Source organism: Bufo bufo, chromosome 2 (genome assembly GCF_905171765.1).
Source record: "Bufo bufo chromosome 2, aBufBuf1.1, whole genome shotgun sequence".
In the NCBI taxonomy this organism is placed as follows: domain Eukaryota; kingdom Metazoa; phylum Chordata; class Amphibia; order Anura; family Bufonidae; genus Bufo; species Bufo bufo.
In genome coordinates, this window is record NC_053390.1 from 450,771,472 (window position 1) to 450,792,058 (window position 20,587).

The window sequence follows — 20,587 nt, forward strand, 5'->3', positions numbered from 1 at the left end:
CCTGTCAACGTTATACATTTTTAGTTATATTTTTGAAACAATATATGTTGGAAGGATATTACTATTAACCCTTTCACCACCCCAGATTAATATGGATATTATCTGTTACCCCTTTTTCACCCCATTTAACCCCTGATGGACCAGTTTTGGCAGCAATACTTTTGTTTTTCTAGCCACACCTTCCAGAAGCCATAGTTTGTTTGTTTGTTTGTTTACTACAGCACAACCGAATGATTCTTGTTTTTTTACGAGTTGTATTTCTTTAATGGCACCAATTAAAGGGGTTGCCCAACGCTGGAAAAAGGGTGTAAAAAAACCACCCCGTTGCAGTGTTCTGGTTCCAGAGCCACAATGATGACATGTGGTTCATGCACTGATTGGCTGGCAGCGGTCATGTACATGTATAGGTTTTTTACCTTTTTTCACTTGTACATTAACCACCTCAGCTCCCCTAGCTTACAACTTACCACCCAAATGAATTTTACCTCCTTTTTTTCTCACAAATACAGCTTTCTTTTGTTGGTATTTGATTGCTGCTGACATTTTTCGTTTTTCTGATATTAATCAAAATAGACCGCAATTTTAAAAAAAAAAGTGTATTTTTAACTTTCTCGGGTTAAATTGTTCAAATATAATTACATTTCTATACAAGTTTGTGTCAGAATTTATTGTTCTACATATCTTTGATAAAAAAAAATCCAATAAGTGTATATTTATTGGTTTGCGCAAAAGTTATAGCGTTTACAAACTATGGCACAAAAATGTGAATTTCCGCATTTTGAAGCAGCTCTGACTTTCTGAGCACCTGTCATGTTTCCTGAGGTTCTAGAATGCCAGGATAGTATAAATACCCCCCAAATGACCCCATTTTAGAAAGAAGACACCCCAAAGTATTCGCGGAGGGGCATGGTGAGTTCATGTATGAAGTGTTAGTGGAAAATGACACTTTCTGAGAAAAAAATAAATAAATAAAGTTTCCATTTCTGCTAACTTCTGGCAAAAAAAATAAAAAATCTCCCACGGACTCACTATGCCCCTCAGTGAATACCTTGGGGTGTCTACTTTCCGAAATGGGGTCATTTGTGGGGTGTGTTTACTGTTCTGGCATTTTGGGCGGGGTTAAATTGTGAGCAACCCTGTAAAGCCTAAAGGTACTCGTTGGACTTTCGGCCCCTTTACGCACCTAGGCTGTAAAAAAGTGTCACAAATGTTGTATCGCCGTTCTCAGGAGAAGTAGGGCAATGTATTTTGGGGTGTATTTTTACATATACCCATGCTGGGTGAGAGAAATATCTCTGTAAATTGACAACTCTGTATACATTTTTTTTAAAAGTTGTAATTTACAGAGATATTTCTCACACACAGTATAGGTATATGTAAAAATACACCCCAAAACACATTGCCCTACTTCTCCTGAGTACGGCGATACCACATGTGTGACACTTATTTGCAGCCTAGGTGCACAAAGGGGCCCAAATTCAAATGAGTACCTTTAGGATTTCACAGGGCATTTTTACGCATTTGAATTCCAAACTACTTCTCACGCTTTAGGGCCCCTAAAATACCAGGGCAGTATAAATACCCCACAAGTGACCCCATTTTGGAAAGAAGACACCCCAAGGTATTCCGTGAGGGGCATGGCGAGTTCATAGAAGTTTGTTTTTTTTTGGCACAAATTAGCGGAAAATGATATATATATATTTTTTCTTACAAAGTCTAATATTCCACTAACTTGTGACAATGTGTTTTGGGGTGTATTTTTACATATACCCATACTGTGTGTGAGAAATATCTCTGTAAATGACAACTTTTTACGTTTTTTTATACAAAGTTGTCAATTTACAGAGATATTTCTCTCACCCAGCATGGGTATTTGTAAAAATACACCCCAAAACACATTGCCCTACTTCTCCTGAGTACGGCGATACCACATGTGTGACACTTTTTTGCAGCCAAGATGCGCAAAGGGGCCCAAATTCCAATGAGTACCTTTTAGGAGGGCATTTTTAGACATTTGGATTCCAGACTTCTTCTCACGCTTTAGGGCCCCTAAAATGCCAGGGCAGTATAAATACCCCACAAGTGACCCCATTTTGGAAAGAAGATACCCCAAGGTATTCCGTGAGGGGCATGGCGAGTTCATGTAAAAAAAAAATTTCCAATGAGTACTGTGTGTGAGAAATATCTCTGTATAAAAAAATGTAAAAAGTTGTCATTTACAAAGTTGTCAATTTACAGAGATATTTCTCTCACCCAGCATGGGTATATGTAAAAATACACCCCAAAACACATTGCCCTACTTCTCCTGAGTATGGCGATACCACATGTGTGACACTTTTTTGCAGCCAAGATGCGCAAAGGGGCCCAAATTCCAATGAGTACCTTTAGGATTTCACAGGGCATTTTTACGCATTTGGATTCCGTGAGGGGTATGGTGAGTTCATGTAAGATTTTAAGGGGTTAAATGTAATTCTTCCTTTCTTCCCTCCGTCTCTGTGGCAGTATGTACAGAACCTTCTCCCTCCTAGCCTGTGCAATGCAAGAGACATCCAAAGTCACTTGCTGACACATAAGGACATGGCTGCAGATGAGAAAAATTTCTGTACAAAAAGGCAGTTTTGCCAGAAGTGATCACATGCTGCACAAACAGGCTTTTCTCTGGCGGCATTTCTGGTTTAGCAACATAACTGACTTCTGTACTTATTTTATTGTTCTACTGAGTTCAGGAGACACACTGGGGAGATTTATCAAAACTGGTGTCAAGTAGAACTGACTTAGCAACCAATCAGATTCCACCTTTTAAAAAAGGAGCTCTGAAAAATGAAAGGTGGAATCTGATTGGTTGCTATGAGCAACTAAGCCAGTTTTCCTTTACCCCATTGTAAGATAAAGTGAGGCAATTTTAATGTGTTTTGATATAAACTCAGGGACACAACTACCACAGTTGTGGCTGCTATGGGGCCCGGACCATCTGGCCCTGGCCTCGTCTGCCAGTACACACACACAGTAATGATTAATATGCATGTGTTCAAAGTATTTGCTAAGGAGCATTTAAACTAGGAAAGAGGGGGAAAAGAGTGATAATCCAGCAGTCCGACTGCCCCCCGGAACAATGCCAGAAGATGCCAGTAGCACAGAGGTTAAGAAATGACAAGCTCACAGTCTTTTCTACAAATGCTCGCAGTTTAGGGAATAAGATCAATAAACTTGAGTCTATAATGGCATCTGAGAATATAGATTTAGTGGCTGTTACTGACACATGGTACAATGGGAGTAATAACTGGGATATAACAATACCAGGGTTCTTTCTATATAGGAAAAACAGAGAAGGCAAGAAAGGTGGAGGGGTGGCCCTGTATGTGAAAGATAGCATAAAATCTAATTTAATACAAGTTAGCGAGACCAATTTAGAGTCAGTTTGGGTTACGTTTCAGCTTGATAATCATAAGGTAACTCGTGTAGGTGTGATATATAGACCACCTGGCCAAGTCAAAGAATTAGATGATCTACTAGTTGAGGAAATAGCTAAAATGACATTGAAGGGGGAAGTTATCATTATGGGAGACTTTAATCTTCCTGATGTAAACTGGAAAACCAAATAGCTAGTTCTGCCAGGAGTACAGATATTCTAAATTCCCTACTGGGATTATCTCTACAGCAAGTAGTTGACTAGCCAACCCGGAAGGAGGCCATTTTAGATTTAGTATTCACAAATGGGAATTTGGTATCAGATATTACTGTAGGGGAAAGCTTGGGATCTAGTGATCACCAGTCAGTGTGGTTTACTATAAGTACAGTGACTGAGTCACACCACACAAAAACAAAAGTTTTAGATTTTAGAAAAACTGAGTTTTCTAAAATTAGATTAGTGGTATACGAGTCCCTATCAGATTGGAACAGTTTCAATGGAGTCCAGGAGAAATAGGACTACTTAAAAGTGGCACTATTGAAGGTAACAGATAATTGCATTAGGCTTGTCAGTAAAAGCAAAAAAAGGAAGAGACCACTGTGGTACTCAGCAGAAGTGGCTAAAATCAGTAAAAACAAAAATATAGCATTTAGGCTACTTTCACACTAGCGTTGTTTAAATCCGGCTTTCAATTCCGACACCGGAACTGCCGCCGGATCCGGAAAAACATGTGAAAACGGATTACATTTTAATCCTGATCAGGATTTTGATCACAATGAAAAAATGTATTGGAAAAAACGAATCCGCCATTTATGGACTTTAACTTTTTTTTCACATTTTTCGGGTTTAACATGCAAAAGCCGGATCCGGTTTGACGGAACACACGGCGCCGGATCCGGCGTTAATGCAAGTCAATGGGAAAAAGGCCGGATCCGGCGTTCAGTCAAAGTGTTCAGGATTTTTGTCCGGAGGTAAAAATACAACATGCTCCGGTTTTCTGAAAAGCCTGATCAGTCAAAAAAACTGAACTGAAGACATCCTGAACGGATTGCTCTCCATTCAGAATGCATGGGGATAAAACTAATCAGTTCTTTTCCGGATTTGAGCCCCTAGGACGGAACTCAGTGCCGGAAAAGAAAAACACTAGTGTGAAAGTACCCTTAGTAATTATAAAGAAAAAAAAAACGAGGATGACAGGCAAATTTGTAAGATTAGGCAGAGAGAGGCCAAGCAAGTTATAAGAGCTTCTGAAGCACAGACAGAAGAGATATTAGCTCAGTCAGTGAAAAAAGGCGATAAGACATTCTTCGGATACATAAATGAAAAAAGGAAACTAAAACAAGTAATTACCAAATTAAAAACAAAAGAAGGAAGGTATATGGAAGAAGATAAAGAACTAGCTGACTGCCTCAATGAATACTTCTGTTCAGTTTTTACAAAGGAAAATGAAGGGAAAGGACCTCAGTTGCATATGTGGACACAAATGACTTCCTCCTATATCTGAAATCCTTTCATTGGCAGTAGGGATATCATTTGGTCTCTTTGGATGTAGAAAGCCTCTACACTCGCATCCCTCAGGATGCAGGAGTGGAGGCAGTCAAGGAGTTTTTAGAGGGCACTGATAAAAGTGCCTTGTTTATCCAGTTTATTGAAGAGGCACTCCGATTTATGCTAGGTAATAATGTGTTCAGATTTGGGGAGCAGTGGTATAGACAAAAACATGGTACTGCATGTACAGTACAGACCAAAAGTTTTCTTTATTTTCATGACTATGAAAATTGTAGATTCACACTGAAGGCATCAAAACTATGAATTAACACATGTGGAATTATATACATAACAAACAAGTGTGAAACAACTGAAAATATGTCATATTCTAGGTTCTTCAAAGTAGCCACCTTTTGCTTTGATTACTGCTTTGCACACTCTTGGCATTCTCTTGATGAGCTTCAAGAGGTAGTCCCCTGAAATCGTTTTCACTTCACAGGTGTGCCCTGTCAGGTTTAATAAGTGTGATTTCTTGCCTTATAAATGGGGTTGGGACCATCAGTTGCGTTGAGGAGAAGTCAGGTGGATACACAGCTGATAGTCCTACTGAATAGACTGTTAGAATTGGTATTATGGCAAGAAAAAAGCAGCTAAGTAAAGAAAAAAACGAGTGGCCATCATTACTTTAAGAAATGAAGGTCAGTCAGTCAACCGAAAAATTGGGAAAACTTTGAAAGTAAGGGCTATTTGACCATGAAGGAGAGTGATGGGGTGCTGCGCCAGATGACCTGGCCTCCACAGTCACCGGACCTGAACCCAATCGAGATGGTTTGGGGTGAGCTGGACCACAGAGTGAAGGCAAAAGGGCCAACAAGTGCTAAGCATCTCTGGGAACTCCTTCAAGACTGTTGGAAGACCATTTCAGGGGACTACCTCTTGAAGCTCATCAAGAGAATGCCAAGAGTGTGCAAAGCAGTAATCACAGCAAAAGGTGGCTACTTTGAAGAACCTAGAATATGACATATTTTCAGTTGTTTCACACTTGTTTGTTATGTATATAATTCCACATGTGTTAATTCATAGTTTTGATGCCTTCATAGTCATGAAAATAAAGAAAGGTGTGTCCAAACTTTTGGTCTGTACTGTACCTTAGCCAATCTTTTCCTGGCTAGGTTTGAAGACAAGTTCTTTTATTCACTGTCCAATCCGTATCTGCGCAATATAATACTGTTTTCACGTTATATAGACGATATGTTCATTGTTTGGTCAGGCACGGAGTGCCAATTCAGTGAGTTTGTCGATTACTTAAATATGAAGAATGACATGAATATGAAGTTCACATGTAAATTTGGAGGTCATAAGTTAGAGTTCCTCGATATCCTGGTGACAGTGGAGGATAATCAGTTGGTCACCAGGGGATATAGAAAACCCATGGCGACCAACTCACTGTTACACCATGAGAGCTTCCACCCACAAAGTGTTAAAACAGCTGTACCTTATGGTCAATACATAAGATTAAGGAGAATCAATGGCAGGGATGAAGATATTAAATCCCAAGCCATTGATCTCACTAAACGTCTGTTAAAGAGAGGTTATCCCCTTCTGGACCTTCATAAGGCAATGTCAAAAGCTGCTCTTTTTACCCAGGATACACTATTAAAGGGAAAAAGAAGTCCCAATGGGGAGGTCGGAAATACAAAAGCCCATAGGTTTATGTTTTCATTTAAATATAGTCCGATGGCGGATGCCATCCGTAAAACTATATACTGGAGCTGGGATATACTCAGTGGTGATGAATCCTTGAAGGACTTGGCACAGAACAAACCTATTATTGCGTTTAGGCGAAGCCATACCTTGAAAGATAGGTTGGTCAGAAGCAGGTATTTAGAAAAAAGACCAGATACATGGTTGAGGGAGTTTGTACCTAAAGGCAATCGTAAATGTGGAAATTGTTCATTCTGTCGCTACAACCCCCAGCATAGGGTGGTATATTTTGGAGGGTTACAACATAAGGTTAACCATTTAATTACCTGTCGGAGCAAATTTCTAGTGTACCTGATAATGTGTCCCTGTGGCCGCTTCTAAATAGGTAAAACCATTAGACCGTTATTTGAAAGGATAAGGCCCCTTTCACACGGGCGAGATTTTCGTGCGGGTGCAATGCGTGAGGTGAACGCATTGCACCCGCACTGAATCCGGACCCATTCATTTCTATGGGGCTGTGCACATGAGCGGTGATTTTCACGCATCACTTGTGCGTTGCGTGAAAATCGCAGCATGCTCCTCTTTGTGCGTTTTTCACGTAACGCAGGCCCCATAGAAATGAATGGGGTTGTGTGAAAATCGCAAGCAGCCGCAAGCAAGTGCGGATGCGGTGCGATTTTCACGCACGGTTGCTAGGTGACGATTGGGATGGGGACCCGATCATTATTATTTTCCCTTATAACATGGTTATAAGGGAAAATAATAGCATTCTGAATACAGAATGCATAGTACAATAGGGCTGGAGGGGTTAAAAAAATTTTTAAAATAATTTAACTCACCTTAATCCACTTGTTTGCGCAGCCCGGCTTCTCTTCTGTCTTCTTCTTTGAGGAATAGGACCTTTGATGACGTCACTACGTTCATCACATGGTCCGTCACATGATCCATCACCATGGTGATGGATCATGTGACGGACCATGTGATGAGCGTAGTGACGTCATCAAAGATCCTATTCCTCACAAAAGAAGACAGAAGAGATGCCGGCTGCGCGAACAAGTGGATTAAGGTGAGTTAAATTTTATTTTTTATTTTTTTAACCCCTCCAGCCCTATTGTACTATGCATTCTGTATTCAGAATGCTATTATTTTCCCTTATAACCATGTTATAAGGGGAAATAATACAATCTACACTACAACTAACCCAAACCTGAACTTCTGTGAAGAAGTTCGGGTCTGGGTACCACAGTCGTTTTGTTAATCACGCGTGTGCAAAACACATTGCACCCGCGCGATAAAAACTGAACATCGGAACGCAATCGCAGTCAAAACTGACTGCAATTGTGTACCTACTCGTGCGCGTTTGCCGCAATGCACCGGGAAGCATCCGGACCTAATCCGGACACGCTCGTCTGCAAGGGGCCTAAGGGAACATTTTGGATCAGTGACATCTGCTAGAGGTTGTCCCCGTTTAATTAAACATGTTAGAGAAGCACATGGAGGTGACCCCAGGGTACTAACATTTTCCGGTCTAGAAATTGTCCCCTTTCTTCCAACAGGGGGAGATAGACACACTCAGCTTCTAAAAAAGGAAGCCAGCTGGTTCATAAAAGCTAGGGCCTTGGGCCCTCTAGGTCTTAATGACCGTAATGATTTAAGTGTTTTTCTTTAAATCCTGCCTACTTGCTGTTTTTAGACTATGTCTTATGTATTTTATATGCATTTTGTGTAAGGCCGTCTCTGCGCATGTCCGTGGAGGCGGGGTTTTTGCATGAGGGGGATGTACTTGACGTCGTTACGTTGGGAGGCCAGAGGAAGCGTAACATACGCGAAATGGCCGTCGCCTCACGCCATCTGTGTGGAGCACCACGCTTTTACTGCCTGCTCCGCATGCCTTTCACTTGAATAAAGTAAAGTTTGGACCTTCTTGGTGAGTGCTAATATGAAGAGAGAATCTAAATCGCACCTCATCATTCCTATGCTTCTGATTTAACAACTGTTTTAAATTTTCAGCATTTCTTTTGATAAAACATGGCTATCCAGCACTATTATCAACTTATTTGCTGTGCACTATAAAGAGGCAATTAGTATACAGTTTGATCAAAGAGCATAGGCCCACTTACCGCGACAAGGTTGCCTCTTGTTTAAGTGGGAACCTACTCTAACCATGGCGCGGCGCCGTGCGGCGACCACCGCGCCCCCACACCGCTCCAGCAGGCAACGGGATCCAGCAGCCACACAGCGGCCACACTATACAGTGAGGCCACCTGGGCCCCGGGTCCCATCACTCCACCAGCACGGCACAGAAGCAGCGACGGCCGCCGTCCAGCGCCGCATGTGAACTGGTGCAAAGAGCTCACCTGTTCACAATCTCTCAGGAACTCCAACTGGGATGTGGTAGGAATTTATAGACCCTTTGCAGACTTCTGCTAATTAAAAGCACCTAAGCCACATGGGGAGGAGTGCTGATTCAGAGGGGGGAAAAAGAAGTTATAGCATAAATTGTATTAATATGAAGAGAGAATCTAAATCGCACATCCTCATTCCTCCTTCATGGTGAGTGCCTTCTTGTATTTTCTTACTGTGTGCGGGACTTTGTAGCTGTGCCGTCCTGTTCATTTGTCTCCCTGTGTTCCCATCCTTCATATAAGATAGGGCCAGGGGCTATTCATAGTATTCAGTATATTGGGCAGACTAGATGGGCCAAATGGTTCTTATCTGCCGACACATTCTATGTTTTTATGTTTGTACTGGCAGACGGGCCGTAACGGATGTGTGACTGTCATCCATTAGGGCCTGGGCCTCATTCCCCAGCCTGTGATCTCCCCATGTAAGCTGTGAAGCTTTTACTGAAAATATGTATTTTTACTGAAATTATCTAATAAAGTCTTGGATTTTATACAACATGCTGGATCCTTCCTCTCCTTATACACCATTGCGCCCCGGCCTGTGCACACTCCTGCTCAGGATTAGGTCACGGCATCGTGCCTGTTGGGAAGAGCATGATGTGTTCTGTTCATCAGGGGAACGGAACTAGTTAAATTTTTAATTTTTTTAACATTAGAGGTGCTTCATTATAAGAGGGCATGAAGGGGGCATAACTACTGTGTGGGGGCACTAAAGGGGCATGACCACTGAGTGGGGGCACAAAGGGGACATACCTACTGTTTAGGGGCACTGAAGGGGTATGACTCTGGGGTACAGTGGGCATTACTACTGTGAAGGGGGCACTAAGGCTGCATTCCACTTTTTTATTTTCAGATTTTTTTACATGACTGAGTGGGTGGGGGTGGTCTTGACTAGCCCCGGGAGAAGGGTTGTAAGGAAGTTGCTCGTTTGGCCCATCACTTTCTAACCAAGAAGAGGAATATCGTCTCCTGTATGAATGATGAGGCCCAATTTGTTTTCTGTTTTCAGATTACATTGGTGGCAAAGATCAAGACATGAAGGCATAATCATGGTATGGTCCTTTTGCTCAGAACTGTGACTGATTCTGGTCAAGAGGAAGAGGTGAAGCTTGCTTCACGTTATCCCCTACAGTGCTCAATTATCTCTGGTAGTCCCTATGAATGAATGTAGTGGCAAGGCACCCTCCAGTTTTCTGTTATAATTTAGTATTGCTACCCTCTCTGTGTTTCAGTATACCCCCTGACTTTCTTCATTCATTTCTCCTCACTCCTCCCACTCAAATTTCATGGATGCCGGACGATTTGGACTACCTACTGCACCATTGGCTTAGTAAGTGCAGCAGTAGCCTAAGCCATTCTCTTCTCAACCCTCAGGGATCAGCACTGATCATGACTGCAGTTAGGGGATAATTTATTAAAGAGAGGCGTTTTAGACACCGGTCTTAAAAAGCACTTGTGGTGAATCCGCCAAAGTTCTGTAGAGGAGCCGACCTCTACATAACTTCGGCTCTACATAACTTCGGCTGATCCACCTTCGCTTCTAAATCTACACCAGCAACCTTGCTGGTGTAGATTTAAGATTTAGATCATGCGCTTAAAACAGACGTAGAAAATGATGAATGAGACGGGCCTGCTTGTTCGTCCCCTTTCCCTGGCCACTTTTTATTAGACCTGGTGTGAGTGGAGAAAAGTCGCAGATTGTGGTGCAAAGAATGAGAAATACGACTTATATAGTAAATAACCCCCTTACTCTTTCCCCCAGCATTATCTTGCTGAGTCTCACTGCCCACTCTGCAGGGAGAGAAACTAGATACCCACCTGCAAATGTGAAGGTAGGGAAAAAACAGGACTGGGATGTGGATACCACTGGATCCTGGCTGTAATGCCTAAATTGGGCACTGATCTTGAAGCGCCACTTTAAAAGATCTGTCCAGCTTTGAAATAATTTTTGGCAGCCCTCCTCCTCCCTGTTGGACATGTGGAGGGAAGTACACTTACCTTCTACCAGCTGCTCATTTATGGCTTGCTCCAGTTCCCTGTTTGTCAACTTCCAGAGTGAATGAGGATCACATGCTGCTTGGAGAACACATCACTACTTCGGCCAGTCATTGGCTGCAGCAGCACACATGAGCCCCTTCCACCCTGGAAGTTGAAAAGCAAGAAACCGAAGCGCGGTGAACTGAATGAGACGGAACCAAGCGATGGGGAGCAGGCAGGGGTGGGCGGGCGGGCCATAGACCCTACAGGTAATTTCCCAATAGGCTGATGCCTAGTGGGCTGCCTGAGCCTTCCTCATGTCCGCCAACTGGATACATACCAATCTAATGCTCTCAGCATTTATTAATGCTAGGAGAACCACTGTATTGCCATCCTCAGAAAGGTGATATAGTTGAATACTGCGGTGGGGGTGAGAGTGTTTTGTGGTAATTGGTTCTGCTGAGGCAGTGTTTTGTGCTGCACCAAGGTATTGCTGGCCCCTGCCTACTTGAGTTGGCCATGCCTTCTGTAAGTTTGGATTTTCTGTAAAACATAGGTGTATTTTTATTTTCCAGAGCCACTTTAAGTCCCCAGTCTACCCCTGGGAGCAGGTAAGTATAATTCCCTCCACAGGTCCAGGTTGGGGCACACGTAAATAGTTTCAGAGCTGGAGAACCCTTTACACAGGTTATCAAGGAGTAGAAAAACATTACTGATTTCTTCCACAAACAGTGACACACCTGTCCATGTTTTTTTTAACCACCTCAGCCCCCCTAGCTTAAACCCCCTTAATGACCAGACCACTTTTTACAATTCTGCACTACACTACTTTCACAGTTTATTGCTCGGTCATACAACTTACCACCCAAATGAATTTTACCTCCTTTTCTTCTCACTAATAGAGCTTTCATTTGGTGGTATTTCATTGCTGCTGACATTTTTACTTTTTTTTATATTAATCAAAATTGACCGAAATATTTGCAAAAAAATGACACTTTTCACTTTCTGTTGTAAAATTTTTCAACTAAAACTACATTTCTATATAAATTTTTCTCTAAATTTATTGTTCTACATGTCTTTGATAAAAAAAAATGCAATAAGTGTATATTTATTGGTTTGGGTAAAAGTTATAGCGTTTACAAACTATGGTGCAAAAAATTTAATTTACGCACTTTGACTTTCTGAGCACCTGTCATGTTTCCTGAGGTTCTACAATGCCCAGACAGTAGAAACAGCCCACAAATGACCCCATTTCGGAAAGTAGACACCCTAAGGTATTCGCTGATGGGCATAGTGAGTTCATAGAAGTTTTTATTTCTTGTCAAAAGTTAGCGGAAATTGAATTTTTATTTTTTTTCTTACAAAGTCTCATATTCCACTAACTTGTGACAAAAAATAAAATTTTACATGAACTCACCATACCCCTCACGGAATACCTTGGGGTGTCTTCTTTCTAAAATGGGGTCACCTGTGGGGTATTTATACTGCCCTTGCATTTTAGGGGCCCTAAAGCGTGAGAAGTAGTTTGGAATCCAAATGCGTAAAAATGCCCTGTGAAATCCTAAAAGTACTCATTGGAATTTGGGCCCCTTTGCGCACCTAGGCTGCAAAAAGTGTCACACATGTGGTATCGCCGTACTCAGAAGAAGTAGGGCAATGTGTTTTGGGGTGTATTTTTACATATATCCATACTGTGTGTGAAAAATATCTCTGTAAATGACAACTTTTTAATTTTTTTTCTACAAAGTTGTCAATTTACAGAGATATTTCTCTCACCCAGCATGGGTATATGTAACAATACACCCCAAAACACATTGCCCTACTTCTCCTGAGTAAGGCGATACCACATGAGTGACACTTTTTTGCAGCCAAGATGCGCAAAGGGGCCCAAATTCCAATGAGTACCTTTAGGATTTCACAGGGCATTTTTACGCATTTGGATTCCAAAACTACTTCTCACGCTTTAGGGCCCCTAAAATGCCAGGGCAGTATAAATACCCCACAAGTGACCCCATTTTAGAAAGAAGTCACCCCAAGGTATTCCGTGAGGGGTATGGTGAGTTCATGTAAAATTTTATTTTTTGTCACAAGTTAGTGGAATCTGAGACTTTGTAAAAAAAAAAAAAAAAGTGTCACTCATGTGGTATCGCAGTACTCAGGAGAAGTAGGGCAATGTGTTTTGGGGTGTATATATGTAAAAATACACCCCAAAACACATTGCCCTACTTCTCCTGAGTACGGCGATACCACATGTGTGACACTTTTTTGCAGCCTAGGTGCGCAAAGGGGCCCAAATTCCAATGAGTACCTTTTAGGAGGGCATTTTTAGGCATTTGGATTCCAGACTTCTTCTCACGCTTTAGGGCCCCTAAAATGCCAGGGCAGTATAAATACCCCACATGTGACCCCATTTTGGAAAGAAGACACCCCAAGGTATTCCGTGAGGGGCATGGCGAGTTCATAGAAGTTATTTTTTTTTGGCACAAGTTAGCGGAAAATCATTATATATATTTTTTCTTACAAAGTCTCATATTCCACTAACTTGCGACAAAAAATAAAATTTTACATGAACTCGCCATGCCCCTCACGGAATACCTTGGGGTGTCTTCTTTCCAAAATGGGGTCACTTGTGGGGTATTTATACTGCCCTGGCATTTCAGGGGCCCTAAAGTGTGAGACGAAGTCTGGAATCCAAATGTCTAAAAATGCCCTCCTAAAAGGTACTCATTGGAATTTGGGCCCCTTTGTGCATCTTGGCTGCAAAAAAGTGTCACACACAACTTGTGCCCAAAAAAAAAATCTTCTATGAACTCGCCATGCCCCTCAAAAGTGATCTTTATAGAGCCGCAGCGATTTTACGGTGTTTTTGCAGTGATCAGAAAAAATAATAATTCTGTCACTGCAGTGGGGCGGACTGAATGCAAGTGTGCGCACAAGATCAGGCCTGATCGGGCGAACACTGCATTTTTTGTAGAGCCTATAGAACATGTCCTATTCTTGTCCGCAATTGCGGACAAGAAAAGGCATTTTCTATATAGTTCTGGCAATGTGCGGATCCGCAAAATGCGGAAAGCACATTGCCGGTGTCCGTGGTTTGCGGATCCGCAAAGCACATACGGACGTCTGAATGGAGCCTTACAGGGGGGTGATCAATGACAGGGGGGTTATCAGGGAGTCTATATGGGGTGATCAGGGGTTAATAAGGGGTTAATAAGTGACAGGGGGGGGTGTAGTGTAGTGTGGTGATTGGTGCTACTTACAGAGCTGCCTGTGTCCTCTGGTGGTCGATCCAAGCAAAAGGGACCACCAGAGGACCAGGTAGCAGGTATATCAGACGCTGTTAAGAAAACAGCGTCTAATATACCTTTCTGGGGTTAAAAAAAATCGCATCTACAGCCTGCCAGCGAATGATCGCTGCTGGCAGGCTGTAGATCAACTCGTTTACCTTGCGATCCTGTGAGCGCGCGTTCACAGGAAATCTCGGCTCACGCGAGATGACGCGTCGATGCGTCCAGGAGGAATAACCCGGCCGCCCGCAGGACGCATCCCTGCGTTAGGCGGTCGGGAGGTGGTTAATCCTTTACAACCCCTTTAAATGTATTTGTGCTGCACAATTATTGTCTGATACATGCACAGCACCATTTCACGTTTTATGCCAATATTTGGGCTGTAGGCACTTCTTACTGAAGCAGGGGTACACAACCTTTTTTGGTCTGTAGTCCACATTGTGATTTTTCTATTTCAAAGGCCGCAAGAAAAGAAAAAGTTGATTAGAGCTTGTTTGAAATTGAATGTGCATCCTTTCTCATTCAGTTCTATTGATGATGGGCAGCACATTACTGATTACACAGGGAGATGTGCATCCGATAATTGTGCAAAATATGCCCCGCTTACCAGCAACCTGCATATTTCTCTGCATTCCCGATCCCACTGGCGGGCATTTGCACTAACAAACGGCATGCAGCCCTCTATTTATGAGGAACTGGCATTTTATGTGTATTTTTTCTATTTTTTGCAATTTCCCATATATTATTATGTTTATGTAGTCTGGTTTGCAACCAATGTTTTAGTCTCTGACGTTGGGAGCGAGTACTAGGGACTAGTGTATCTAGAATTGACCGTGTACAGGGGCAGGTATCCAGACGGGCGTCACCCTTTTTGGGGCGGGCGCTCTGTGTAGATAGGTAGGGTTTAATTAGTTGTTTACCTGCCTTATTTTTAGGGTGAAACTGAAACTGAAACAACACCATTACTGCACGGACACCAGGACCCATACAGAACCAAATTGGTCCCCTGTCAATACTGGACTCATACCAAAGGTTTCTACAGGATGCAGTAAGACCGTTCAGTTATATATTGTGAATCACTGACACCTGTTACCATTGGGTGAAAGATTCTTTACCAGCATGGGGGTGCATCTTTTAGAATAAGCTCCATTTTTGTTTTGTCTTTGTATTGTTGGTGTTTTGTATTTTTATGTTTTATCATATACCTAGTAAAAGTTAAAGGGGTTATCCGAGTTATGGGGAAAAAAAAATATTATAAAACTCATCAGGACTTACATATACATTAGTTAAGCTTGATTTCTTGAAGAAAAAAAACACACTTACACCTTTGCATAATTCTGTTATTCATGCTTTGTTTACATGCTGTAACAACAATGCCTGAGCTCACCCTCATGAATATTTGTGGGCGTGAATAATCTGCCTTTCCCCGCCCCCTGCACTGCACAACCTAACCGAGCATACAAACACAGTCACATGATCATCTCCTAGTTCATACAGGCAGAAGCTCAGCATTATATACATCACACACATGTATACATAGGACGCTGCCTTACACATATCACACGCATGTAAGTGGTGCAGTATGTAGTGAATGCAGACAGGCTATTATAGCCAAGTGATAAAGTACAGGGAAGATCGGCCATATTGGACTGGATTTTATCACTTGGCTATGATTGCCTGCTGTTAGACCAGTAATGGTTCCCTGCATAAATACCCACCTCTTAGGCCCCATTTTTTGTACTTTGCAGGATGGGAAAGTGTAGTGTATCATGTTTTTCCAACCTGCAAAGTTTTTTTGTTTGTTATATAGATGATTATAGAGATATTTATTTACCGATATATATGCAGCGTCCCACTCAGGACACGTGGTAACTGCAAAATTACTGTGAAATGGCATTATCATATTGTGTGTCATTTTGTATTGCAACACCTGTTGTATCCCTGTTCATAGGCTGGTCTGGGATAATTTATACATCCCACCACTAGATGGGGATAGCACTTAGGTTATATAAATACTTAGGTCAGGCCTAGTGGGAAGAGGATTAGAGAGTTCAGTGGTTGTTGATTAGTAGTCAGTCTGCTGAGTTTGAGAGAGTGCAGATCTAGCACTTCTGCTCAGATGAAAGTCTAGTCCAGAAAGGGACAAAGGAAAGAAAAGACTAAAAATCCAAAGGATAAAAGCCACAAACCAGGCATAAAAGACCTTTGGGAACCCAGGTGAAGGATACTTTAGCCACTGGCAACCTCACCAAATAGCTCTGATTTACTAGGGACCTGAAGCAAAGTTACCTACCAGAACTACTTCTACAGAACCCTCAAGCTAAGCTAAACCCAGCCAAACCTATTAACAGTGGATCAATAGGATTCCTTTAAATTGCAAAAGACTGTATTCTGTCTGATGTATATGCTGCAACTGGAACCAACATCAGTAAAAGTTGTGAGTTGTATCCTACCACTGTCTACTTCATTCTTACCACTGGTTGTACCACCATTAACGGTACTGGCGTCACGACAAATACCATCAAGGGACTCAGCCGCAACAAGCACCCTAAGCACCCCTGACACCAAGGGCACCTCAACCTCCATCTTGGCTGATGCTTCCCTACCACAGAGCGTGCCTCGGAGGATTTTGTGCTGTCTTCCTTAACACTGTGCTGCCAGCCCAGGGAGGCTTTCTGCTAACCGTGAGTGAACTGTTATTTGGCCCCTCATCGGCCTACCGTGCACCTCACGTGTTGCCCCTGCGGTTCTGGCTGGCTGCATATCTTTTCTTGGCGTCACGAACAGGATATTAACCCTTGCGCCATATTTGAGAGACTGTCGCATGTGAATAAGCCCCTTTACTTTATTGAGAGACTTTTGCTTATTGTGCACTGTATTGGGCTACATAACTGTTTAAACTGCTTGGAAATTGCATGGAAGTGCTATACTAGTCACCAGCATAAAAATCGCAGTGTTAAAAGTGACAAAAGCAGACATTTGTGTGTTACTAAAACGGCTTGCTGTCATTGAATAGACTGTTTCTATGCATTTAAGATGGCCGCCAGAGTTCTGGTTTGAAAAAATACTGCGCCATCACTGTGGATAAGTTAGCGACACCCCCTGAAGAGCGGGAAAACCTAGTGCCGCCCATTTATACAAAATTGTCTGGTGAAGCCCATCCTACCTTTACTGTGTTGACTCTGAGAGGCCGAACCCTGTATGCAAACGCAGCTCAGCCTCCTCTGCCCTATGAAAAGTTCTGCCGCAGAACGGAATGGGTGGAATATCAATGTGCCCACCTATTGGATGTTGTGACAAAGACATAGCCACCTATGAATATCTTAATGCACAAAAGACTGTTCCATTATTGTGTGACACCAAACCCTCAAACTCAATTAGAGCACTGACCAGTGTTGCTCCAGACACCCGGTTCCCTGACACCGCCCCTTGTACGGTGGATAATGGTTGCGTCGCCCCTGTCACTCAGACAGACCTGGGAGGCGGGCCTAGCACTCAGGAAGAGCGTGACGTGCGTGCGCACGTTAAAAAGAGAGACGCTGATTGCTGTATGGAGAGAGGAGTGTATTGCCGAAGCAGCATGGCAGAAAAGCAAGAGAGCTCTGCACCAGAGATTGAATCCGGACGGGACCCTGTCGCCGCTCCAACATGGACCCCTACGCATATGACTCCAGAGCTGCAGGTTCGTGTACAAGACTTGTCGGACCGCCACTGGAGGGAACGTAGTGTGGACCGCAACATTGAATCAGCGGATTACAGTGCAGGTCAGCGCGCAGTCGCGATGTCACAACACCAGCCTCCAAAGTATGCCGAAAAGGACGGTCTGGTTGCTGATGCCCCCGCCATAGCGTGGCCCACTACTGAACAGACAGCACTTTGGGCTAAGTTGTCCACGCAGATTAAGTCAGCTCGATTCCCACGCACCCATGCTTGTAAGAAATATAACGAGGGTCTAACTCGTAAATTAGTGGAGGAACCTGTAGAGGACTTCCCGTTCCAGTACGGAAATTGGGCCGAGTTCTTGACTTCTGCAAACAACGGGGATTTGGATTTATCCTCGATATGGAGACCAATCGTGACTATTATGTAAATCATCGGTCTGTGAAGAGGAAGGAGCTCCCTGCTTGGCTATATGTTAATGAGGTGGTTGAGTTCACCCCTGCAGAGGGTACATGTCGACCTTATTCTACAGCAGTACATCGGCCAGGACAGCCCACGGAGACCCAGGAGCTTGACAAAGACTCTGAGTCTGAGGAGGATCTAGAGCAGGAACCTTCTACCGCCCCCGTGCGGCCTGCTGCAAAGTATGTGCCACCAAGTACTCAGAACCAATACGCCACTGGTTTTGCAGGTACCAATATTCTATGGCAACCCGCCATTGTCACCAAAGACCCTGTCAGTAAACCTAGACCCCAGAGGGAACGGGTTAGAAGAAGAAGGCCCGAGCCACAAAGTCTCAGTACCGCTGCAGAGGACTGTGCAGTTCTATTTCAACAACTAGCTGTACAACAACATCAGGGATTCACTATCCCAACTTATGAAGAGAAACCAGCAAATTCTTCATCAATGAAAGATCCACCAGAGGAATCCAACCCTGTAACCAGGATTGACCCTGCGAGTGGGCTGGATTACAACATAAAGAAAGGACAGCCCCCTATCTTTGAAAAGGTGAAAAAGGAACTGAAATTGCCATTCACACCTAAACAACAGATAATGGAGGGACAACCGGAAGGATCTTCCCCTGATTCCTGGGATTCTGGAAGCCCAATCCCTACGGATGTGTCATCTTGTTCAGATCCCTACAATTAAAATAGGCCGTTTACTAAACCCTTATACAGGGAGTGCAGAATTATTAGGCAAGTTGTATTTTTAAGGATTAATTTTATTATTGAACAACCATGTTCTCAATGAACCCAAAAAACTCATTAATATCAAAGCTGAATATTTTTGGAAGTAGTTTTTAGTTTGTTTTTAGTTTTAGCTATTTTAGGGGGATATCTGTGTGTGCAGGTGACTATTACTGTGCATAATTATTAGGCAACTTAACAAAAAACAAATATATACCCATTTCAATTATTTATTTTTACCAGTGAAACCAATATAACATCTCAACATTCACAAATATACATTTCTGACATTCAAAAACAAAACAAAAACAAATCAGTGACCAATATAGCCACCTTTCTTTGCAAGGACACTCAAAAGCCTGCCATCCATGGATTCTGTCAGTGTTTTGATCTGTTCACCATCAACATTGCGTGCAGCAGCAACCACAGCCTCCCAGACACTGTTCAGAGAGGTGTACTGTTTTCCCTCCTTGTAAATCTCACATTTGATGATGGACCACAGGTTCTCAATGGGGTTCAGATCAGGTGAACAAGGAGGCCATGTCATTAGATTTTCTTCTTTTTTACCCTTTCTTGCCAGCCACGCTGTGGAGTACTTGGACGCGTGTGAAGGAGCATTGTCCTGCGAGAAAATCCTGTTTTTCTTGAAGGATGCAGACTTCTTCCTGTACCACTGCTTGAAAAAGGTGTCTTCCAGAAACTGGCAGTAGGACTGGGAGTTGAGCTTGACTCCATCCTCAACCCGAAAAGGCCCCACAAGCTCATCTTTGATGATACCAGCCCAAACCAGTACTCCACCTCCACCTTGCTGGCGTCTGAGTCGGACTGGAGCTCTCTGCCCTTTACCAATCCAGCCACGGGCCCATCCATCTGGCCCATCAAGACTCACTCTCATTTCATCAGTCCATAAAACCTTAGAAAAATCAGTCTTGAGATATTTCTTGGCCCAGTCTTGACGTTTCAGCTTGTGTGTCTTGTTCAGTGGTGGTCGTCTTTCAGCCTTTCTTACCTTGGCCATGTATCTGAGTATTGCACACCTTGTGCTTTTGGGCACTCCAGTGATGTTGCAGCTCTGAAATATGGCCAAACTGGTGGCAAGTGGTATCTTGGCAGCTGCACGCTTGACTTTTCTCAGTTCATGGGCAGTTATTTTGCGCCTTGGTTTTTCCACACGCTTCTTGCGACCCTGTTGACTATTTTGAATAAAACGCTTGATTGTTCGATGATCACGCTTCAGAAGCTTTGCAATTTTAAGAGTGCTGCATCCCTCTGCAAGATATCTCACTATTTTTGACTTTTCTGAGCCTGTCAAGTCCTTCTTTTGACCCATTTTGCCAAAGGAAAGGAAGTTGCCTAATAATTATGCACACCTAATATAGGGTGTTGATGTCATTAGACCACACCCCTTCTCATTACAGAGATGCACATCACCTAATATGCTTAATTGGTAGTAGGCTTTCGAGCCTATAC